The sequence below is a fragment of the Oncorhynchus gorbuscha genome, linkage group LG03 (genome assembly GCF_021184085.1).
Source record: "Oncorhynchus gorbuscha isolate QuinsamMale2020 ecotype Even-year linkage group LG03, OgorEven_v1.0, whole genome shotgun sequence".
Lineage (NCBI taxonomy): Eukaryota > Metazoa > Chordata > Actinopteri > Salmoniformes > Salmonidae > Oncorhynchus > Oncorhynchus gorbuscha.
The window spans coordinates 78,168,248-78,195,152 of NC_060175.1; the positions used below are offsets into that span (position 1 = coordinate 78,168,248).

At 39.0% G+C, this 26,905-nt stretch overlaps 1 protein-coding gene across 1 annotated transcript in view; it reads right to left on the minus strand.

Annotated features, from left to right (window-relative positions):
• Positions 1–10,804, minus strand: part of LOC124017645 (contactin-3-like) — a 59,679-nt gene extending 48,875 nt beyond the window's left edge. Inside the window, exon 1 of the mRNA XM_046332909.1 lies at positions 10,514–10,804. The gene's annotated coding sequence lies outside the window, so the exon portion shown is untranslated. The remainder of the gene's footprint in view (positions 1–10,513) is intronic.
• Between the last annotated feature and the right edge of the window lie 16,101 nt (positions 10,805–26,905).

Consider the following 26,905-nt stretch of genomic DNA (forward strand, 5'->3'; position numbering starts at 1 on the left):
AGGGGGTTATTTTCACAGTTTCTCTGTTTTCTGCATGGCTCTTATCTTTGTGTGCCTTTAAGGCAACGCAAAGCATACTGATGCATATTTGAATAAATCAACTGTATCTTTGACACATTCCCCAGCACTGCACCCATTCTGCACATGCTAAAACATTGAAGACGACACTTTCCCCCATAAATCTCATTATGGAGATTGGGTTTAGTGTGTCATTCTAGTTCTAATTTATCAGGCAGTCATTACGATGCAAATGTTGTGAGGAACTGTTGGGTTTTAACAATAAAACAAAGTCTTGTGCCTGAGTCACTGGATATTAATACTCATCCTTTGAGGGAATAATTGTGAGAAAACACTCTTGATAAATTAATCAACACAGTGTCTGACACATGCAAGGAATCCTTGAAACTGTCAGGTCTCAATATATAATGACACTACACTCTTCAAAGTCAATATGTTTTCTGTTTGATGGAAGGACGAATCATGTTGTCTATTATGATTGTAAAAGCATAAATGTTCACCAACATCCTTGTAAATTCTGTCATCCACATGAATGTTTGATGTGCGGAAAGGACAAAATTAGCATATTCAGATCGACAGGTACTCTACTGGAGTTGCCAGAAGGTAGGAACTGAAATATCAGTCCAGCGGAGTTGACTCATTCTTAAAAGCTGGAATCAGAAACACCTTTGACAACAATCTCTTGATCTCTATTACCGAGTAAGCCCTTAGACAGGAGACATTAGACAAAGGGCTAGAGCGACTGATAAAAGTCTGCCTTTTGATCATGGGGTATGTTCATCCTCAAATGATGTTGGGAATTGGTGTCTCTAGCACTCCTTGAATATTTTTACAAATTAATAACCCCAGTGGCCTAAAATGGTGGTTCTAAAATTTCCTGATTCATTCTTAAATTTGATTTGGTTGTTTACATTAACACAATGCTGCATAAAGTGTAGTTAATGATCAGATGCACCAAAACATTAGGGGGGTGTTAAGACATTTAATGGTGTTAAAGTGAGAGAGTTAATAAAGGGGCAAGCCCTGGCACTGATCTGATGAACAGAACTATGGTTGCAAGGACTGACCAGCCATACGATTCAATTTATAGTTTTAACCATGTTTTGAGGCTATACCGTGTTAGTTTACAATTACATAATTTACAAACAATGGATAAAGAAGTTTATATTTTAGGTTCTGATGGGGTATGAAAGAACTAAGCTCATGAGGCATTTATTAATTATATTCTTCAATAATCAATGGACACAGTACCAGTCAAACGTTTGGACACACTTTCTCTATATTTTACTACTTTTTACATTGTAGAAGAATAGTGAAGACAACAAAACTATGAAATAACACATATGGAATCATGTAGTAACCAAAAAGGTGTTAAACTAATCACTAAATTCTTCAAAGTTGCCACCCTTTGCCATGATGACAGCTTTTCACACTCTTGGCATTCTCTCAATCAGCTTCACCTGGAATGCTTTTCCAACAGTCTTGAAGGAAACCCCACATATGCTGAGCACGTGCTGGCTGCTCTTCCTTCACTCTGCTGTCCAACTCATCCCAAATCATCTAAATTGGTTTGATGTCGGGTGGTTGTGGAGGCCAAGTCATCTGATGCAGCACTCCATCACTGTCCTTGGTCAATAGCCCTTACACAGCTTGGAGGTGTGTTTTGGGTCATTGTCCTATTGAAAAACAAATTATTGTCCCACTAAACGCAAACTAGATGGGATGGCGTATCGCTGTAGAATGCTGTGGTAGCGTGCCTTGAATCCTAAATAAATCACTGACAGCGTCACAAGCAAAGCACCCCCACACCCTCACACCTCCTCTTCCATGCTTCACCATGGGAACCACACATGCGGAGATCATCCGTTCACCTACTCTGCATCTCAGAAAACAACAGCGGTTGTTTTTCAGACTAAAGGACAGTTGTCCACCAGTCTAATGTCCATTGCTCTTGTTTCTCAGCCCAAGCAGGTCTCTTCTTATTATTGGTGTCCTTTAGTAGTGGTTTCTTTGCAGCAATTCGACTATGAAGGCAAGATTAATGCAGTCTCCTCTGAACAGTCGATGTTGAGATGTGTCTGTTACTTGAACTCTGTGAAGCATTTATTTGGGCTGCAATCTGAGGTGCAGTTAACTCTAATGAACCTATCCTCGGCAGCAGAGGTAACTCTCGGTCTTCTTCTTCTGTGGCGGTCCTTATGAGAGCCAGTTTCCTCATAGCGCTTGATGGTTTTTGCAACTACACTAGAAGAAATTGTCCGGATTGACTGAACTTCATGACTTAAAATAATGATGGACTGTCCATCTCTTTGCTTATTTGAGCTGTTCTTGCCATAATATGGACTTGGTCTTTTACCAAATAGGGCTATCTTCTGTATACCACCCAAACCTTGTCACAACACAACTGATTGGCTTAAACGCATTAAAAAGGGAAGAAATTCCACAAATTAACTTTTAACAAGGCACACCTGTTAATTGAAATGCATTCCAGGTAACTACTTCATGAAGCTGGTTGAGAGAATGCCAAGCGTGTTCAAAGCTGTCATCAAGGCAAAGGGTGGCTCCATTGAAGAATACATATACATATATTTTCATTTGTTCAACAGTTTTATGGTTACTACATGATTCCATATGTGTTATTTCATAGTTTTGATGTCTTCACTATTATCCTACAATGTAGAAAATAGTACAAATAAAGAAAAGATGTGTCCCAAACTTTTGACTGGTACGGTATATATATAATTTGGGTGAACTATCCCTTTAAAGCCATTTTAAAGTTTGACAAATAAATTCCGTTTAACATTTTATGTTACACTTACAGAATTATACACTCTATATCTATACTTGGCTTGGGGCTAATTGTTGCCTTGCTTTTATATTTCAACTCCCACTCATACCATCTTCGCCATAACTTGTTGATGTCTTTTTAAATTATTGATAGTGCTACCAAAAAAGGTTTTATGAAGAAACCAGGCTAAGCCTTTGGCACTTGTTTTTTTTATTCCTCATTGTTCAACAGACAGACCTGCCTATCCATCAGTGAATGTATGTGGCCTTGTGTGCCTTCAGGGGAGTTGAACAGCCTTGTTATGGGGTGATTCCTCACAAAACTAGAACAAAAAAAGACCATGTTGTTTTTGGTTTTCATTACATTTTATCCATAGAAGGATACTTTAGAGGAAGGATTATGGAAATATATTTGACATTTGTAAATTAATAATTTGAGATTACTTTATTGAAGTTGGAACATTTGAAACATTTTGGCCTCCTTATTTCATCTGTAGGTGCTACAAAGCAAAAATGTGTGTCATATGAAGCTTTAACGCTAGCTCTGTAATATGAGTGGTATTGATTTAAATTACAGTTTTCTTACATTCATTTATGAATATAGAAAATATAAGCATTTTAAATTGGCTAATATTTCTGTATATCGTTGAACGTACTATACTCTCCGATATACTTTACAGGCATATCAAAGTTCCAGAGTGGGATGTCTTCTGGTTTTAAACTTAAATCCCATTTTATACAGAGAAATTGGCATAGTTGGCAATGTAACCAATCACAGCCCTCCGATTACTTGTATCATTGCACATCCTGCAAATCACCAGCAGAGGGCAACCATTTTGAATCCATTTTCACATTCACTCTGTTGGTAATGCTTTTGCAAATTGGATTATAACTCTAAACGTAGCAGGCAGAGATCCCACTCTGGAAGTTTGATATGCCTGTAAAGTATATTATATTTAACAATATATTGAACAAATTGCCAAATCAAAAATCACATATTTTTTTATATTCATAAATTAATGTATGACAAGTTTTATTGAAATCAAAATACTACAAATATTACAGAGCAAGCGGTAAAACCTTCATATTACACAACTATTTGCTTTGTAGTACCTAACGATGAAACATGATGGAGTCTTAAAGGAGGCCTCGGTAAGGACAAAGTGTCACCAATATGAATAAATAAATAAATTATTTCTTGATTATGGTTCAAGATACACATGTCAAATATATGTCACCAATGGTCACCATAGCATCACCCACCTGTAGCACGCGCTCCAGCAGGTATATCTCTCTGGTCACCCCCAAAACCAATTCTTCCTTTGGCCGCCTCTCCTTCCAGTTCTCTGCTGCCAATGACTGGAACGAACTACAAAAATCTCTGAAACTGGAAACACTTATCTCCCTCACTAGCTTTAAGCACCAGCTGTCAGGGCAGCTCACAGATTACTGCACCTGTACTTAGCCCACCTATAATTTAGCCCAAACAACTATCTCTTTCCCTACTGTATTTATTTTATTTCATTTATTTATTTTGCTCCTTTGCACCGCATTATTTTTATTTCTACTTTGCACATTCTTCCACTGCAAATCTACCATTCCAGTGTTTTACTTGCTATATTGTATTTACTTTGCCACCATGGCCTTTTTTTGCCTTTACCTCCCTTATCTCACCTCATTTGCTCACATCGTATATAGACTTGTTTATACTGTATTATTGACAGTATGTTTGTTTTACTCCACGTGTAACTCTGTGTCGTTGTATGTGTCGAACTGCTTTGCTTTATCTTGGCCAGGTCGCAATTGTAAATGAGAACTTGTCCTCAACTTGCCTACCTGGTTAAATAAAGGTGAAATAAAAAATCAATAAAAAACCCATAGAAAATCTTTGGAGGGAGTTGAAAGTCTGTGTTGCCCAGCAACAGCCCCAAAACATCACTGCTCACTGCCCTTCTCTGGATGAAATGGCGTGAAAATTCAAAAAATCATGGTCTTTTTTGTTCTAGTGTGATGTGGAATCACCCTATGACTAAATCAAATTCAAAATGGTCACTGCTCATGTATATTCTGACCCTTTGAGAAAGTTCCTTTGATAGCTATGGCTGTTAGGATACCGTATCTGTACAACATGCAATGGATGCAAAACATTTTAATCGCAGGTTGCAGTGTTTAGTTCCATTGCCGTGATAAGACGCAGTTGCAATAAGCTTATCTGCACACTTTGTGCAAGTGAAGGATAAATAGCCTGCAAAAAGCCTTCAAAGGGAAATCATACAGCACATCTCATATGTTCTCTTCTCCTGCTACAGGTTCAGTCCTGTGTCATCCCGACATGGAGCATAATCGATCACAGGACACGGTGGCTAATGAAACCGAACATGTAGCCATCTCTGTTTTCTCTAATGATGGTAAATGTCTATCCATTAAATTCCCATACTGTACAGCCCTGGCTGTGTCTCTAGGAAATTGTGACGCATTTTGTGATTAAAACCCTGTGGATATAAAATACCAAATGTTGACAGTTTGGAAGCAGAACAGTAGTGGTGTGTGGGTAAAATCACAAGGCCAGACCAGAAAAAAGGCATATTACAACCTATGTGTTGTGATAATGGCTTTGTTTTCTCTATAACCTGTTAGTTCATATACTTTGACACTGTGATATATAGGCCTAAGGCTGAGACAATAAGAAGACACAGCGGCAGAATAAATTCAAACGCACATTTGTTTCTTTACAAAACCGGAGAGCAACATCTGTCTGGTGAAGTGCACAAAACATTGCATGTAACAAACAGTTTCATGACCTACAGCATGGTCAAGCAAGGTACTGTTTCAAAACAGTTTTGGACTACAAAACAACTATTGATTTAGAACCACGGAGAGTTACCGCCGGTCGCAAAGAAAACAGGAGATACCTCCACTATTCCAGAACCATTTCAACTTCAACATTTCAACATAATTGAATCACCTATGCTTAGTCTAATACAGTGATAACTAAAAGACACCAAAAACGATTTAGTCCAATCAACGCAAGCTAAAAATGATGTCACTGTCCATGGGACTGTTTTTTGTGTGTGTATTTGTGTGTGTGTGTGTGTGTGTGTGTGTGCGTGCGTGTGTGCAAGTAGAAAAAACATGTTGACTCTCCCCACTTGAAGAGAAACAACAATGCCATCCTCCTATTTCATGTTGCCTAAATGGTCTATTACTCTATCGTACAGTACAAGCTTTGAGTTTTTGTTGACCTAGGCTCCCAGGCTAAAATACTTAGACTAACTTCCTTTCATGGGAACTGATGCGCCAAGACAGCTTGTTAACGTTAGCATACTACATCTAGCTCATGTAACTTTCATCCTCTCAGACCAGGGGCATAATGTATGAATTTATGGTTGGATCAGAATTGCTGTTATAATCATTGTCCATTATGGAGAATTAAGTAAAACCACAAGTCCAAATCCCTATCTCCATCCATGGCTAAATTACTAAAGGGATGATTTTAGCTAGCTAGCTAGCCACCGGAGAACAACAACAGAACGAGATGCAACAATTCAAGTTTTTTTCTGTCAATAATGACGTTTGGCTTGTGATGTGATTGGTCTGAAGCCAAATTCAAACTGGCGTCCCTTGACACTTTCTTTTGGCGCGCCAGGACCATTCAAAGCTAAGCTCACTCAGTTTAGCTCAATGCTGATTGCTCGCTGGCTTCTCTTGCATTCAATGCTACGGGGGGGGGGGCAACAATGTCATACTCTTGCTGACCAGACAGCATCAGATAGATACGCTACACATACTGAGACAAAGGGGCACTGTTTCGTTCACTTGGATGCTTTCTCTAGTGAGATACATTCAGCATCTTGAAGGACATTTATGAAACACAGAGAGACGAAAGATAAAATATTTTGTATGTTCATTTTTTCATGGTACGTATTTTGGGGAAGCCTGGCTTCCCTTGGCATCCATGAATACACACCACTGAAGCAGAGTAGGACATGCTGTAAATAGGCTTACAGGTTGTTGTTTTTTGATCTGGTGATCTTATAGTTCAATTTTATTATGGGTATGTTTCAATCCAAATTGACAGATTTAGATTGAGGTTTAAGGGATTATTTACATCAAAAAGTTAGGGTCAGATGTTTCATGCCTCAAAAGTGTCTTTAATTCAAGTCCAATTCCTATTCTACAACATATGTTGTACTGTAGATCTCACTAAATTAAGAAGTCTGAAGGCCTCAAACCCAAATTAATGAAAAAGTTTGGCACCATTTAATCAGTTGGAATTAGATGGTGGCAATCCTTCCCATTCGTTTGATATTTGAGCCTGTAAATTCATCCTATTGCATCGTGGGATCTACAGTTGGATGTACACAGCAGATGTTATGGCTGATACCACTTTTCAGGAATTAAGAAAATCAGACTTTGGTCTGCAACTACCCCTTTAAATAGCAAAAGATCAAAGACAGAGAAAATTGTCATGTTCCCATGCTCAGACAATGCATGCATCAAACAATGGTTGGGTTACATGTCATTGACTCTGCCGTCAGGCACTAGATTGCTATAAAATATGATGTGGTTAGCTAATACGTAAAATACCAATCCAGGCTTTGCAAGATCTGGCAGCAATGTCTGAGCAGGGGAACACGACCAATGACTGTTGATGGTAGCCATACTCTCAGGCTACAGCGATGGCAGTTGATTTGACCCCTCACCACCCACATTCTCCAATACTATACATTTTTCAAGACAAATGTATTAATAGAACAGTACTCCTGCTCCTTACTGTCGAGGAGTCCAGATGACAATATTCACACTAAAATGCATGAGCACTCCCCCCAAGCTCTGAATCATGAATGAGACATACTCCCACACTCCTCAGTACAGACAAGACCAGGAAAAATAGAATACGACGCTGCATCTTTAATCACTTAGGCCTTGACTTCACTTGATCCACAGACACCATCTCTATTTCATTCCTAGTCTGCAAGGCTCATTTGACTGCTCCAAGTGCCTTCCCGTCATTTAAAATACATTTTCTGATGGGGCTCAAGTTAAGACAAGTGGTAGAGAGGGAAATAATATTTCCACCGATCCTCTGTCCTTTGATTCAACTCTAATGGGAATTCAAGATTAACGAGACTACTGCAAGAAAGAGGTGAGCGCTGGCCGTAGTTACATTATGGCATCATACCAATTACAGTATATATGAATGGACAAAGCCATTGATCACATGACACGCAATAGTGCATTGAAGCCAAATGAACTCAGTTAATTAAGGTGGCCGTCTCATGGAGAAAAACATGAGCAGTTTGAGCTACTCCAAGAAGTGTTGGAGGCTAGCTCAATGCTGCCGCCTCTCATTGAGTAACTCAAGGTGAAGGGCTGACCGTGGTACTGCAGGCTGCTATTAGCAACTAAATTATCCATAAAACTTCTTCTGTCTGAGATGTAAAAAATAATGGGTGCGAGGACATACATCTGGTGTATTAGAAGCAATTATTGGTACACAGATTGTCTTCTAAAAATGTTTTTATTTACCCAAAGATTGACCACAAAGATTGACATTTTTCCATTCACTATAATGGTGGATCCTCTTTCTGCTAACAATGCCTGCAGTACCGCGGTCAAACTTGAACCTCTGTGGCTTCAATGGAAGAGGGCAGTCTTTCTCCCCTGCATCATACAATTAAGACACTATTTCAATGTGTCCTATCAGTTCTTTCTTCCCCACAAATGGTATAACTTGGGGGTTGAAAATGTGCCAAGATATTCCCTTGCCAAAAAAAAACACCTTTACAAGTGGCACTATACAAAGAGACTAGTGGCGTTTTGATCGAAGCACAACCCGCAGGCATGACATAATATATACCAGCTCCTCTGTTCTTCCAGACCCCACCAGGGGCGCTCAGAGCGCACTCGTACTGCCTCCCATGTGACATAAGCACATCATCTAAATATGTCAAAGGGTTCCCCATGCACCATGTCAATCTTCAAGCTACAATATAAACCATATGGAATTCCCATTTTCCCAGAAGCCCAGTTATAATGGCTAAACTCAAGCAGAGTAAAGAAAAACTTTGCAATTGATCACCATACTATGACCACTGCTCAATGTTGAAACCTTATTAGTACATGGGTAACCAAGTAAACCAACTGAACTTGCTACCCTATAAAATACATGAAGCTGTACTGATTTAGTACAGTCAATGACCTCTGTCTACATACATAGATCCTACAATTGTGTTGCATTGAGATCGGATACTTTCAGAAGTGTTGACGATTCCCTTTTTGCACAATTTAAGCTTTCTACAATTCGAAAGACAACATACTGGGGTCTCCCGCCACCTGTTTTGGTATACAGGGATGCATTTAGTGAAATGTAACTCTTCTCAAATTGAAGGACAGTGCTTTAGATGCAATGACTGACTATGTCAGAGTAAATTCCAACCAATAACAGAATATTTAAGTGTATTGTAAACACAATCAATGAAACATATGACTTAAGTGTATCATATGCAAATTAACTTGGACAATATGACCACACAATCAAGGTGGTGCAGGTTTGCTCTCAAGAACCCAAGGTGGCATTCTGCACTATCCCAGCCATTAGTACCACTCACAGCAGGCTCCATGTGAACTACAATCCCGATGCCTTGTTTGAACGTTTAGAAACGTGAATAATCCTCGTTTGCGATACGGCTTTGGATACTTAAGAGCCGGTCTGAACATGTTTGTGCAACAATTTTGGCAACATAAGGACCTTATATTTCATATCAACGGGACATAATAATAAAAAAATGATAAATTACTACACACCTTTATAAGGTTAGGGTTTCCACACGGCCATATTTCCATGTTACAGCGCCTGTTTACAGAAGACAGACTGAAGACAGAGGTGACCACCTTGGTTAATTAGCGTGCTCAGAACAACTCTGTGTAACAGAGGGGAAAGGATGCCCTACAAGTATTCTAACTGAAAAATATGTTCGTCTGCAAATGTGTTAAAACCAGTTAATGTTAAGTGTATATTTTGTATTTGTAAAATTATGTTGATGTGAAAGTAGAGACCTCTTAACAACCCCCGGCAAAAGATACCTTTGTGAATAGAGTTAGCTAGAGTCCTCGACTGACGAGCGCTCTGTAGCCTACAATCATTGAAAGGGTGACAGATGTGATTGGAATAATTCCAATCCCCTGTTGCTCACTGCTTGTCTTGGCAAATTAGTTCCACTGGTGGTTTACATGAGGTATAATTGATAGGGTGGAAATGTATAAATTGAAAATTACAATCTTGCTGGTACTTTCGTCTTTGAGATCATATGGGCATAGGCTATAAGAACATGTATTCTAAAATATTAGGCTTATTGGAAATATTCCATTTTTTAGGTTAAATTGAATTTACAGTAGGCTAAACTGTACGTTTGTTATTCAAATAATTAATTTAAGAGAGACAAACATCAACAAAATTAAATGCAGACAATTAATCAGACTGTGAAGTGCAACAACAACAAAAAACAGACGATAGCGGACACCTGCAAATGCAGAGTAATAACACACAGAATTCAACTACCAAGAAGCATACAGTGACAACGTACTGTATGCCTACTTTGATCCCATGATTGATATTGGTCATATCAACTAAAACTGTATTCATTCTGCTTAAATTTTTTAAAACAAAAATCATAACTACAGCAACAACACAAATGTTATGGGTTACCTGTCTATAATTTCTGCAATTTTTAACGATGCTTATCCTTTGCCCGATATCCATGTTAAACCACGCATTCCTCTTCTCTCCAGTGTCAGTGATAGACACGTAGTTTTTGAGTTACTCACTTGGCTCTGAAAGTAGTCAACTCAGAACACATTTCAGTCGGATAGATGTTTTCTTGTTCCAAATAAATACAGTAGGTTTACTCAAAACGATATAATCCACTTCAAATCTTAACCATGGCGCGCGCTCAACCGAGGTTGACTGGCACTTGGTGTAGGCTACCACATCCACGGCTGTCAAATTCATTTGAGGCACAGCAGAAGCTTCGCTTTGTGCCACAGCGGGACACCAAACCGACCAGCTAAACAGTAAGGGATTTTCAGGATTTCATACGCAATTTATTAATTATTTAACAACCAACGAGAGGGGACGAGGAGTGCTTAGCCTACTGGTCGCCACAGAGAAGCAACAGAAAGCCACTGTTTTGGCCATTTTAGCCTATGGAGGGGTTTATGTACTCACCCACTGCGGGTTTTACACGAAATGTTCATTGTGAACCACTCCTCGGGAATGACAAAGTTGATGCTGCTGGCACTGGCAGTGTGAGCTGTACAGAGAATTTTGCTTAAGCACTACAGATACACTCCATATCTGTGGACACATTTTATCTGTTGGTGAACAATTACATCATTTTAGAGGTAATCTGGGATTGGTACCTGCATTTTTTTAAACGTTTAAATTATATGTTTTATTTAAGAATAGGGTAAAATGGGGTAATTCACATTTAAAAGCTAAAGTCTAGACATCGTATTCTAATTAAATAAATATAATATTGAAACAAAATGTCATCGCACAAAACACCAGTCTCAACGTCAACAGTGAAGAGGCGACTCTGGGATGCTGGCCTTCTAGGCAGAGTACCTCTGTCCAGTGTCTGTGTTCTTTTGCACATCTTAATGTTTTCTTTTTATTGGCCAGTCTAAGATGTGTCTTTTTGTTTGCAGCTCGGCCTAGAAGGCCAGCATCTCGGAGTCGCCACTTCACTGTTGATGTTGAGACTGTTGTTTGCGGGTACTATTTAATGAAGCTGCCAGTTGAGGACTTGTAAGGCGTCTGTTTCTCAAACTAGACACTCTAATGTACTTGTCCTCTTGCTCAGTTGTGCACCGGGGCCTCCCACTCCTCTTTCTATTCTGGTTAGGGCCAGTTTGCGCTGTTCTGTCAAGGGAGTAGTACACTGCGTTGTACGAGATCATCAGTTTCTTGGCAATTTCTCACATGGAATAGCCATAATGTCTCAGAACAAGAATAGATGGACGAGTTTCAGAAGAAAGTCCTTTGTTTCTGGCCATTTTGAGCCTGTAAACAAACCCACAAATGCTGATGCTCCAGATACTCAACTAGTCTAAAGAAGGCCAGTTTCATTTCTTCTTTAATCAGGACAACAGTTTTCAGCTGTACTAACATAATTGCAAAAGCATCTTCTAATGATCAATTAGCCTTTTAAAATTATAAACTTGAATTAGCTAATGCAACGTGCCATTGGAACACGGGAGTGATGGTTGCTGATAATGAGCCTCTGTATGCCTATGTAGATATTCCATAAAGAATCTGTCATTTCCAGCTACAATAGGCATTTACAACAGAAGCTGCGAATTTTCGCAAAAATCGCGCAACATTTCAGCGCCCTGCTACTCATGCCAGGACTATAGTATATGCATATGATCAGTATGTGTGGATAGAAAACACTCAGACGTTTCTAAAACTGGTTAAATCACGGCTGTGACTATAACAGAACGTGCGTTTCATCGAAAAGTGCAGGAAAATCTGATCACTGAAAATGGGAAAATATATCCATGCGCAACTTCAACCAATTGTTAAAAGTGACCCACATTAAATGGAGCCGAGGTTGCAATACCTACAGCTTCCACACGATGTCAACAGTCTTGTCATTTGTCTCGGATTTGTTTCTTGGTCAAACAGACACAAGGAAGCCGATTTCTTCCGGTCTCCGACAGGATGTTTTGGTTGAGATATATCCGGACATGATATCAAGACGTGAAGCTAAAGAATATACATCGCCCCGTGATCATTTTGATTGATTATTAACGTTTACTAATACCTAAAGTTGCATTACAAAAGTATTTCGAAGTGTTTTGTGAAAGTTTATCGTCGACTTTTTTAATTTAAAAAAATGACGTTACGTTAAAAAACGCAATTTTTTTTGTTGATCACACACTCTTCATAGATCGATATCTAGGCTATATATGGACCGATTTAATCGAAAAAAAGACCCCAAATTATGTTTATGGGACATCTAGGAGTGCCAAGAAAGAAGCTTGTCAAAGGTAATGAATGTTTTATATTTTATTTCTGGTTAGGACCGGCTACCGCAAAATCTGTCGTTTTAGATGAAGTTCCAGTACTTTTGGGTGCATGCTATCAGATAATAGCTTCTCATGCTTTCGCCGAAAAGCATTTTACAAATCTGACTCGGTAGCTAGATTCACAACGAGAGTAGCTTTAATTCAGTACATTGTATGTGCATTTTAATGAAAGTTTGAGTTTTATCAAAAACTATACGTGGCACACTTGAAATTTCCGCTGATTTGATCCCCACAGCGGGAGCACTTCCCTAACAAGTTTGTCTACGCTGTATTTCTGATCAATTTGATGATATTTTAATGGACAAAAAATAGCTTTTCTTTCAAAAACAAGGACATTTCTAAGTGACCCCAAACTTTTGAACAGTAGTGTATATACGGTTGAAGTCGGAAGTTTACATACACCTTAGCCAAATACAGTTAAACTCAGTTTTTCACAATTCCTGACATTTAATCCAAGTAAAAATTCCCTGTGTCAGGTCAGTTAGGATCACCACTTTATTTTAAGAATGTAAAATGTCAGAATAATAGTAGAGAGAATGATTTCTTTCAGCTTTTATTTCTTTCATCACATTACCAGAGGGTCAGAAGTTTACATACACTCAATTAGTATTTGGTAGCATTGCCTTTACATTGTTTAACTTGGGTCAAACGTTTCGGGTAGCCTTTCACAACTTTCACAAGCTTCCCACAGTAAGTTGGGTGAATTTTGGCCCATTCCTCCTGACAGAGCTGGTGTAACTGAGTTAGGTTTGTAGGCCTCCTTGCTCACACATGCTTTTTCAGTTCTGCCCACACATTTTCTATAGGAGTGAGGTCAGGGCTTTGTGATTGCCACTCCAATACATTTGATGGCCACTCCAGTACTTTGTTGTCCTTAGGCCATTTTGCCAGAACTTTGGAAGTATGCTTGGGGTCATTGTCCATTTGGAAGACCTATTTGCGACCAAGCTTTAACTTCCTGACTGATGTCTTGAGATGTTGCTTCAATATATCCACATAATTTTCCTGCCTCATGATGCCATCTATTTTGTGAAGTGCACCAGCCCTCCTGCAGCAAAGCACCCCCACAACATGATGCTGCCACCCCCGTGCTTCACGGTTGAGATGGTGTTCTTCGGCTTGCAAGCCTCCCCCTTTTTCCTTCCAACATATCGATGGTCATTTTGGCCAAACAGTTGTATTCTTGTTTTATCAGACCAGAGGACGTTTTCCAAAAAGTACAATCTTTGTCCCCATGTGTAGTTTCTAACCGTAGTCTGGCTATTTCGGAGCAGTGGCTTCTTCCTTGCGGAGCGGCCTTTCAGGTTATGTTGATATAGGACTCGTTTTACTGTGGATATAGATACTTTTGTACCTGTTTCCTCCAGCATCTTCACAAGGTCCATTGCTGTTGTTCTGGGATTGATTTGCACTTTTCGCAACAAAGTACGTTTATCTCTAGGAGACAGAACGCGGCTCCTTCCTGAGCGGTATGACGGCTGTGTGGCCCCATGGTGTTTATAGTTGCGTACTATTGTTTGTAAAGATGAATGTGCAACCTTAAGGCATTTGGAAAAGTGACTTGTGTCATGCACAAAGTAGATGTCCTAACCGAATTGACAAAACTATAATTTGTTATCTTCTTGGTGACAGCAGGGCAGTATTGAGTAGCTTGGATGAATGAGGTGCCCAGAGTAAACTTCCTGTAACTCTATCTCAGATGCTAATATATGCACAGTATTAGTAGTATTGGATAGAAAGCCTCTGAAGCTTCTAAAACTGCTTTGCCACTCCAATACCTTGACTTTGTTGTCCTGAAGCCATTTTGCCACAACTTTGAAAGTATGCTTGGGGTCATTGTTTATTTGGAAGACCCATTTGCGACCAAGCTTTAACTTCCTGACTGATGTCTTGAGATGTTGCTTCAATATATCCACCTAATTGTCCTTCCACATGATGCTATCTATTTTGTGAAGTGCACCAGCCCTCCTGCAGCAAAGCACACCCACAACATGATGCTGCCACCCCCGTCCTTCATGGTTGGGATGGTGTTCTTTGGCAATCAAGCAGTCCCCTTTTTCCTCCAAACATAACGATGGTCATTATGGCCAAACAGTTCTATTTTTGTTTCATTAGAGCAGAGGACATTTCTCCAAAAAGTACCATCTTTGTCCCAATGTGCAGTTGCAAACTGTAGTCTGGCTTTTTTACGGCGGTTTTGGAGCCGTGGCTTCTTCAATGCAGAGCGGCCTTTCAGGTTATGTCGATATAGGACTTGTTTTACTGTGGATATATATACTTTTGTACCTGTTTCCTCCAGCATCTTCACATGGTCCTTTGCTGTTGTTCTGGGATTGATTTGCACTTTTTGTACCAAGTACATTCATCTCTAGGAGACAGAATGCGTCTCCTTCCTGAGCGATATGGCGGCTGCGTGGTTCCATGGTGTTTATACGTGCGTACTATTGTTTGTACAGACGAATGTGAAATTGTGATACACTGAATTATAAGTGAAATAATCCGTCTGTAAACAATCGTTGGGAAAATGACTTGTATCATGCACAAAGTAGATGTCCTAACCGTCCGACCCTTTGCTAAGAGACTTGAAATTGAGCATCCTGTTTCCGTTGATCATCCTTGATGTAACGGGATTTGTCCTCCTCTGACGAGGAGTACGGGAGATCGGACCAATGTACAGCGTGGTACGTGTTCGTCATGTTTTAATGAACAAAATAACTGAAAACGAAAATACAAAATAACAAATTGAAAGACAGAAACGAAAAATCGAAATAGTTCTGTGTGGAACACACAGACACAGAAAACAATCACCCACAAAACACTGGTGGGAAAAGGCTACCTAAGTATGATTCTCAATCAGAGACAACTAACGACACCTGCCTCTGATTGAGAACCATACCAGGCCAAACGCAAAATACAACATAGAAAAACAAACATAGACTACCCACCCCAACTCACGCTCTGACCATACTAAAACAAAGACAAAACAAAGGAACTAAGGTCAGAACGTGACACTTGAGATGTTTCTACAACTTGATTGTGTCCTCCTGTGGTAAATTCAATTGACTGGACATGAGATCAAAGGAATTGTCCGTAGAGCTCCGAGACATGATTGTGTCGAGGCACAGATCTGGGGAAGGGTACCAAAAAATGTCTGCAGCATTGAAGGTCCCCAAGAACACAGTGACCACCATCATTCTTAAATGGAAGAAATGTGTAACCACCAAGACTCTTCCTAGAGCTGGCCACCCCGCCAAACTGAGCAATCGGGGGAGAAGGGCCTTGGTCAGGAAGGTGATCAAGAACCCGATGGTCACTCTGACAGCGCTCCAGAGTTTCTTTGTGGAGATTTGAGAACCTTCCAGAAGGACAACCATCTGCAGCACCATGAATTAGGCCTTTATGGGAGAGTGGCCAGACGGAAGCCACTCCTCAGTAAAAGGCACATGACAGCCCGCTTGGAGTTTGCCAAAAGGTACCTAAAGACTCTCAGACCATGAGAAACAAGATTCTCTGGTCTGATGAAACCAATATTGAACTCTTTGACCTGAATGCCAAGCATCACGTATGACAGAAACCTGGCACCATCCCTATGGTGAAGCATGCTGGTGGCAGCATCATGCTGTGGGGATATTTTTCAGTGGCAGGTACTTGTAGACTAATCAGGATCGAGGGAAACATTAATGGAGCAAAGTACAGAGAGATCCTTGATGAAAACCTGCTCCAGAGTGCTCAGGACCTCAGACTGGGGCCAAGGTTAACCTTTCAACAGGAAAACAGCCCTAAACACACAACCAAGACCACGAAGGAGTGAATTCGGGACACATCTCTGAATGTCCTTGAGTGGCCCAGCCAGAGCTCGGACTTGAACTCGATCGAACATCTCTGGAGAGACCTGAAAATAGCTGCGCACCGACACTCCCCTTCCAACCTGACAGAGCTTGAGAGGATCTGCATGGAAGAATGGGAGAAACTCCTCAAACACAGGTGTGACAAGATTGTAGCGTCATACTCAAGAACACTCGAGGCTGTCATCGCTGCCAAAGTACTGAGTAAATGGTCTGAATACTTATGTAAATATTTTTTTATTTTTTTTAATACATTTTTAAAAAATTCTACAAACCAGTTTTGGATTTTTCATTATGGGGTATTTTGTGTCGATTGATGAAAAAAAATGGAATCCATTTTAGAATAAGTCTGTAACGTAACAAAATGTGGAAAAAGTCAAGGGTTCTGAATACTTTCCGAGGGGTTATGTTACTCCATCAGAACCCCTAAATATAATCTTGTTTACTTAATTGATTGCAAAAATGAAATTGTAAACACTAACACTGAGCCTCAAAACATGGTTAAAACTTTTTGGGGGGGTATCTGTAGTTTACTTTTACTATTTATATTTTTTGACAACTTTTACTTTTACATCACTACATTCCTATAGAAAATAATGACACCCAAAAGTATTCGCTACATTTTGAATGCTTAGCAGGACGGATTTAAAAAAAATTCAGACACTTATCAAGAGAACATCCCTGGTCATCTCTACTGCCTCTGATCTGGCGGACTCACTAAACACAAATACTTAATTTGTAAATGATGTCTGAGTGCTGGAGTGTGCCTCTGGCTATCCATAAATAAATAAAAACAGGAAAATTGTGCCATTTGGTTTGCTTAATATAATGAATTTTAAATTATTTTTACTTTTACTTTTTCGATACTTAAGTATATTTAAAAAACAAATACTTTTAGACTTTTACTGAAGTAGTATTTTACTGGGTAACTTTCTGTTTTACTTGAGTCCTTTTTCTATCAAGGTATCTTTACTTTTACTCAAGTATGACAATTGCATACTTTTTCCACCACTGATCATAATGCTTAATGACAGTATCATAAAGTGTATTTTCTACAAGTTATTTAAAGTATGATGAAAAAAAACATGAATGTAAAGAATTCATTACAACTGTCACGCCCTGACTTTAGAGATCCTTAAAGTTCTCTATTTGGTAGGTCAGGGTGTGACTAGGGGGGGAAATCTATTTTTATATTTCTTTGTTGGCCTAGTATGGTTCCCAATCAGAGGCAGCTGTCTATCGTTGTTTCTGATTGGGGATCATACTTAGGCAGCTCTTTTTACCACCTTCTGTTGTGGGATCTTGTCTTTGTTTGTTGCATGGGTTGCACTCCTAAGCTTTTTGTTCGCTGAGTTGTTTATTGTTTTTTTTTGGTGAAACATTTTAATAAAGAAAATGTATGCCTACCACGCTGCACCTTGTCTTCATTTAACGACAGACGTTACTACAACAACAACAACAAAGGATTTAAGAAACAAACTTTCAACTGAAAGGAAACTTCTTGGCAGTGAAAATACTCATTTAAATAAATGTGGGTTTTGACACTCTTACGTAGGTGTCATAACCAGCCATAAAATAACGCAATATATGTCACAACAGGTGTAAATGTATGGGTCCATGACAGTGTTATGACCATATTAAGTTTATATCAGTTGTTTTGACACTGGGTGTCATCTAAAGTGTACCAAGGTGGGTAAAGGTATTATGAAATACATCAAAACACAGTAATGTAGTAACTAAAGACCCTTAATGTAAGTAAAGACCCCTATTATAATATTTATATTTAGTTTCGCAGACATTATTGGCCTTAAGAAATATTGCCCAGTGTCTTGTCATTCTGTTTCCAAAAATATCTAAGATATTTTCTAATTCATCTCCCTCGTGGGTCGGGAGGATAATGAATGTTCACAGAAGAAACAAGTAAAGATAGACCTACCAATTAGTTATAGTGTTTTTACTGATAACAATTTGGTTTGGGATTCATTAACTGATTAAAACGCATCATTCTGATACCAAATAGGTAACAGAGTGACAGAAAAATCCGTAACAGACGACTGTAACTGAATTGGTTACAATGGGAAATCATAGTAATCACAAACCACAGTTAGGTCACCTTCTACTTTCCTCCCTTCCTGGCATGCTGTTATGTTCAGCTTATTATTGTTATGTTCAACTGTTTTCTTTCTCTTTCTGTCATGTGGTGGTCAAAGCAAGAGTGTTCAAACTGTCTGGACAACCCCTCCCTCTCTATCTCCCTCTTTCTCTCTGTCTCTCGCTTCTCTCTCTCTCTCTCCAGTTAATGTAACCTCTCCCTGCTCTTACAGACACCTACCCATGAGCCCCCACTCTTTCCAATTACTGTAACCAGCCTCTTCACCCACTGAGCACTGACTGACACCGGACGTCCATGGATGTTTAAAAGTGGAGTATAGGTCAGTACAATATATACAGTACAGTACTGTAGTGTAGAGTTTAGTACAGTACAGTACATTAAAGTAGAGTACTGTATAAATTACTGTACTGTACTTTAATTTACTATATTGTACTGTACTTTACCGTACTGTACTAAACTCTACTACACTAAACTCTACTGTACTGAACTATACTGTGCTGTACTGTACAGTGCTTTCTTCTACTATGCTGTACTGTGATGTCTAAACTTGTGAAACATACAAGTCGATGATTGGTAATGATTCATTATTGTTTGGGGCCAGAACTCATTAGAATAGCCAGAGTGTAGAATAATACCCAAATATGTAAAGGAAGATATTACATTGTTCTACCTATTCAGGATACATCACCATGAAGAGAATGACATTCATCATTATGCATTTCTATATAGTACAGATCAAGGACCCATGATGACATTCATAAGAATGCATTTCTATATAGTACAGATCAAGGACCCATGATGACATTCATCATTATGCATTTCTATATAGTACAGATCAAGGACCCATGATGACATTCATCATTATGCATTTCTATATAGTACAGATCAAGGATCCATGATGACATTCATAAGAATGCATTTCTATATAGTACAGATCAAGGACCCATGATGACATTCATCATTATGCATTTCTATATAGTACAGATCAAGGACCCATGATGACATTCATAAGAATGCATTTCTATATAGTACAGATCAAGGACCCATGATGACATTCATAAGAATGCATTTCTATATAGTACAGATCAAGGATCCATGATGACATTCATAAGAATGCATTTCTATATAGTACAGATCAAGGACCCATGATGACATTCATCATTATGCATTTCTATATAGTACAGATCAAGGACCCATGATGACATTCATAAGAATGCATTTCTATATAGTACAGATCAAGGACCCATGATGACATTCATAAGAATGCATTTCTATATAGTACAGATCAAGGACCCATGATGACATTCATCATTATACATTTCTATATAGTACAGATCAAGGACCCATGATGACATTCATAAGAATGCATTTCTATATAGTACAGATCAAGGACCCATGATGACATTCATATAGAATGCATTTCTATATAGTACAGATCAAGGATCCATGATGATCAAGGATCCATGATGACATTCATAAGAATGCATTTCTATATAGTACAGATCAAGGACCCATGATGACATTCATAAGAATGCATTTCTATATAGTACAGATCAAGGATCCATGATGACATTCATAAGAATGCATTTCTATATAGTACAGATCAAGGACCCATGATGACATTCATAAGAATGCATTTCTATATAGTACAGATCAAGGATCCATGATGACATTCATAAGAATGCATTTCTATATAGTACAGATCAAGGACCCATGATGACATTCATAAGAATGCATTTCTATATAGTACAGATCAAGGACCCATGATGACATTCATAAGAATGCATTTCTATATAGTACAGATCAAGGATCCATGATGACATTCATAAGAATGCATTTCTATATAGTACAGATCAAGGATCCATGATGACATTCATCATTATGCATTTCTATATAGTACAGATCAAGGATCCATGATGACATTCATCATTATGCATTTCTATATAGTACAGATCAAGGACCCATGATGACATTCATCATTATGCATTTCTATATAGTACAGATCAAGGACCCATGATGACATTCATCATTATGCATTTCTATATAGTACAGATCAAGGACCCATGATGACATTCATAAGAATGCATTTCTATATAGTACAGATCAAGGACCCATGATGACATTCATAAGAATGCATTTCTATATAGTACAGATCAAGGACCCATGATGACATTCATAAGAATGCATTTCTATATAGTACAGATCAAGGACCCATGATGACATTCATCATTATGCATTTCTATACAGATCAGTGACAGATCAAGGACCCATGATGACATTCATAAGAATGCATTTCTATATAGTACAGATCAAGGACCCATGATGACATTCATAAGAATGCATTTCTATATAGTACAGATCAAGGACCCATGATGACATTCATAAGAATGCATTTCTATATAGTACAGATCAAGGATCCATGATGACATTCATAAGAATGCATTTCTATATAGTACAGATCAAGGACCCATGATGACATTCATAAGAATGCATTTCTATATAGTACAGATCAAGGATCCATGATGACATTCATAAGAATGCATTTCTATATAGTACAGATCAAGGACCCATGATGACATTCATAAGAATGCATTTCTATATAGTACAGATCAAGGATCCATGATGACATTCATAAGAATGCATTTCTATATAGTACAGATCAAGGACCCCCATGATGACATTCATAAGAATGCATTTCTATATAGTACAGATCAAGGATCCATGATGACATTCATAAGAATGCATTTCTATATAGTACAGATCAAGGATCCATGATGACATTCATCATTATGCATTTCTATATGCATTTCTATATAGTACAGATCAAGGACCCATGATGACATTCATCATTATGCATTTCTATATAGTACAGATCAAGGACCCATGATGACATTCATCATTATGCATTTCTATATAGTACAGATCAAGGACCCATGATGACATTCATAAGAATGCATTTCTATATAGTACAGATCAAGGACCCATGATGACATTCATAAGAATGCATTTCTATATAGTACAGATCAAGGACCCATGATGACATTCATCATTATGCATTTCTATATAGTACAGATCAAGGACCCATGATGACATTCATAAGAATGCATTTCTATATAGTACAGATCAAGGACCCATGATGACATTCATAAGAATGCATTTCTATATAGTACAGATCAAGGACCCATGATGACATTCATAAGAATGCATTTCTATATAGTACAGATCAAGGACCCATGATGACATTCATAAGAATGCATTTCTATATAGTACAGATCAAGGACCCATGATGACATTCATAAGAATGCATTTCTATATAGTACAGATCAAGGACCCATGATGACATTCATCATTATGCATTTCTATATAGTACAGATCAAGGACCCATGATGACATTCATAAGAATGCATTTCTATATAGTACAGATCAAGGACCCATGATGACATTCATATTTCTATATAGAATGCATTTCTATATAGTTCATAAGAATGCATTTCTATATAGTACAGATCAAGGACCCATGATGACATTCATAAGAATACAGATCAAGGACCCATGATGACATTCATCATTATGCATTTCTATATAGTACAGATCAAGGACCCATGATGACATTCATAAGAATGCATTTCTATATAGTACAGATCAAGGACCCATGATGACATTCATAAGAATGCATTTCTATATAGTACAGATCAAGGATCCATGATGACATTCATCATTATGCATTTCTATATAGTACAGATCAAGGACCCATGATGACATTCATAAGAATGCATTTCTATATAGTACAGATCAAGGACCCATGATGACATTCATAAGAATGCATTTCTATATAGTACAGATCAAGGACCCATGATGACATTCATCATTATGCATTTCTATATAGTACAGATCAAGGACCCATGATGACATTCATAAGAATGCATTTCTATATAGTACAGATCAAGGACCCATGATGACATTCATCATTATGCATTTCTATATAGTACAGATCAAGGATCCATGATGACATTCATAAGAATGCATTTCTATATAGTACAGATCAAGGATCCATGATGACATTCATAAGAATGCATTTCTATATAGTACAGATCAAGGACCCATGATGACATTCATCATTATGCATTTCTATATAGTACAGATCAAGGATCCATGATGTTTTTCTGTTTCCATCATTCTGTTACCGGGTGTTAGGCCACTTTACTTACAGTATGTAGCTCAATAACCAAAAGAGATTGTCAAGGTGACAAGGTGTCATATCATAGCTGACACCCCATTCTTTCTGCAGACAACTGTGAATCTTAATTAAGAGCAGATATGTAACACTAGAGAGGCCTTTTTGGGGGTGGACTCAAACAGTCTAAGAAATATTTTCCATTTATGCTATTAGAAAAAGTATCAATTGGTTGTGTTTACGAAGGTCTTGGACATCATTAGAATACAAGGAAGTTATTATTTCAAATAACACAATAGCAGTTTCAGTACTTGATAGTACTGTAGGCTATCTGTTGCCCGTGTTCATGTATGTAGCGCATGGAGCAGTGTTTATTCTTGAAAAAAGTTATATTTTGAAATAGAGCTCTTCATCTCTTCAATTTTGAGAGTTATTTGTCAATGGCACATGTTTTGGAAACTTTAGAATATGCTCGATTTAATACTATATAGAAATCATAATTTCTTACCTGCATGTGGCTATAGGTGTAGCTGAAAAAGTCACTTTTTTGGCGCTTTAGTAAAACTCATAAAACTGCTTATAACACAAATTCTAACAACATACTTGCGTTAAATAGACTTATTTAGGAATGTCAAGGGTGCATGACTTAAAAAACGGCACAGATATTAACATTGTTCATTTACTTTGAGTCAAAATCACTCACTCTGCCTTTCTGAGGGAGATTTTACGGTCATTCTCTTACCAAACTTTATATCTGCACTGTTATTCGAGTAAATGTGTTTTTGTAAAATGATGAGTGGAAATTATTTAAAGCAGACATTGTGCATAGAGTTTTATTGTTTGTTTAACTATGCAATCAATGGTTTTTGTTTGGCATACATTTTAAAGCGAAAATCGTAGTCTCAGCGTCATTCTGTTACCTTGAAATTGCCTTAAAGCTTTTTTGACAGTGCATATTTCCAATTAAAATAGCAAGTTCTTGTCTTTTTGCTCACTTTGGTGTACACATTTTCTTTCACCCCAGGGAAGTGCTCTCATCCCTAGTTGACAGTGAGGTGTTTATTGTTATTTGCAAAACATCACTTAAACATCCATACAGCCAATCCTGATGAATTGTGTTTCAAAAATCAGAAGCTTGTCATTGCTGTCATGAATCAAAAAGACAAACATAATTTGAGAATATGTTGCTGAATACAAAGTGAGCTACATTTCCAACATATAGAATTTCTGATGTGTCTTTGGCTCACCACAAAAGGATTTCTGGAGTAGCTACAGGCAGCTTCAAGGCAACCAGAAAGTTTGAACCAATTGCTGTATGTCACTTGTGCACTGTTAACTTTCTATCACTTTCAATTTCAAGCTTCTGCCTCTATCCCTAGGAATCTCTTTTTCACCTACTCTTCCCCCTTTAATCCTCCATCCTCTCTCTCTGCGGACGACTTTGTCAACCACTTTAAAAAGAAGGTTGATGACATCCATTCTGCCTATTGAGTCCACTGGTCCCGATCTCACAGAACTACCCTACGATTTGACCTCCTTCTCCCCTCTCTCCAGATGAAATCCTGCGACTATTGAGGTCCTTCCGACCGACAAAGGAGACCTTCTTCCGTTCCTCACTTCCCTCATCAACTCATCCCTGACCACTGGCTGCGTCCCCTCTAACTTTAAAATGGCCTGAGTCGCTCCCCTCCTCAAGAAACCAACACTTGACCCTTCTTACCTCAAGAACTACAGACTGATATCTTCTTTCTTGCTGTCTCTGACCAACTCTCTTGCCATCTCTCTCAGAACGAGCTTCTTGACCCTAACCAGTCAGGCTTCAAGACGGGTCACTCAACTGAGACTGCTCTTCTCTGTGTCATGCTCTCCGCACTGCCTATGCTGACTGTCCTCTGTTCTCATCCTCCTCGATCTATCTGCTGCCTTCAACACCATCAAACATTACATTCTCCTCTCCACCCTCAGGGCTGGGCGTCTCAGGCTCTGCACACTCTTGGATTGCATCCTACCTGGCAGGCTGGGACCTCTCCTCTTCTCCTACCTGGTTTCTGGGACCTCTCCTCTTTTCTTTATACACCAAGTCACTCGGCTCCATCATATGTTCATATAATTTATCATTGCTATTCAGATGAAATTCAACTACTTTTCTCCTTCCCCCTTTTGGCACCCCAGTGACATGCAACTCTGCGTGCCTGGCAAATATCTCAGCTTGGATGTCGGCCCACCACCTCAAGATCAACCTCGACAAGACGGAGCTGCTCTTCCTCCCGGGGAAGGCCTGCCACCTCCAAGACTTCTCCATCATGGTTTACAACTCAACGGTGTCCCCCTCCCAGAGTTTAAAGAACCTTGGCCTGACCCTGGACAACACCATCGTTCTCTGCAAACGTCAAAACAGTGACTTGCTCCTGCAGGTTCATGCTCTACAACATCTGTAGAGTATGACCCTACCTCACATAGGAAGCGGTGCATGTCCTAACCCAGGCACTTGTCATCTCCCATCTGGACTACTGCAACTCGCTGTTTGCTGGGCTCCTCGCTTGTGCCATCAAACCTCTGTAACTTATCCAGAATGCTGCAGCCAGCCTGGTGTTTAACCTTCCCAGATTCTCCAATCTCACCCTGCTCTTCTGCATCCACTACAAAACCATGGTGCTTGCCTACGGAGCAGCAAAAGGAACTGCCCCTCCATACCTTCAGGCTCTGCTCAAACCCAAAACACCAACCCGAGTACTCGGTTCTGCCACCTCTGGTCTCTTGGTCCTCCCACCCCTACCGAAGGGTAACTCCTGCTCAGCCAGGTCCAAGCTGTTCTCTGTCCTGGCACCCCAATGGTGGAACCAGCTTCCCCCTGAAGCTAGGACAGCAGAGACCCTGCCCATCTTCTGAAGCATGCCAAGCAAATCAGATCCACTTTTGAAAATGGTAATCTTTCTCATACGTGATTTCTTAAGGACTTAGTGCAGTGAAAATTACGTTTTGAGGAGCTTAATGTCTGTTCAGGATAGGTACTTTCAAGCAATCTTTCGGAATAATCATATAGCTATCATCTGAAACCTTACCTCTCCAAAATAATCCCACAGCACTCCCCTAACACACCCTTCTCACCCCCCTAACACACCCTTCTCACCCCCTCACCCCCCCCCCTCACACCCAAAAAATCATTTTGTGAATTAACACTCGCAATTTACTATTTTCCCCCTTACTAGTTCTGACATTGCTGATAGATGCTTTATTGAGGAAAAAAGTACTATGACTGTGATATGTGGTTGTCCCACCTAGCTATCTTAAGACAACATTTTAAAAGTGCACAAGCGGCATACAACAATTGGTTCAAACTTTCTGGTTGCCTTGAAGCTGCCTGTAGCTACTCCAGCAATTATTTTTGTGGTGAGCCAATGACACATCGGAAATACTATAAATTGGAAATGTAGCTCACTTTGTATTCAGCAACATATTCCCAAATTATGTTTGTCTTTTTGACTCATGACAACACTGACAAGATTCAGATTTTTTTTAAGGCATTTTTTTCAAGGGTTTTATTTTGACAGCATTTTATGTATTTATTTTGCACCCAGGCTACAACACAAGAAGGCTCCACCAGTGAAAAATATGTCTTTTGATCACTTATTTTGTCTACTGTGGTAATGCTCCCCATTGGGCACACCATGTCATGTCAAGATGGACAATTAGGTCATATTTGGTTGAGATGTTAATCAATGAGATTACAAGCTACTGTATATTCACCACTCAAAAACACAGCCAAAATTGTGTTGAATTGCGAATGTGTTATCACTACACTCTTAGAAAAAAGGGTTCCAAAAGGGTTATTTGGCTGTCCCCACACGAGAATCTTTTGGGGATTCAGGTTGAACC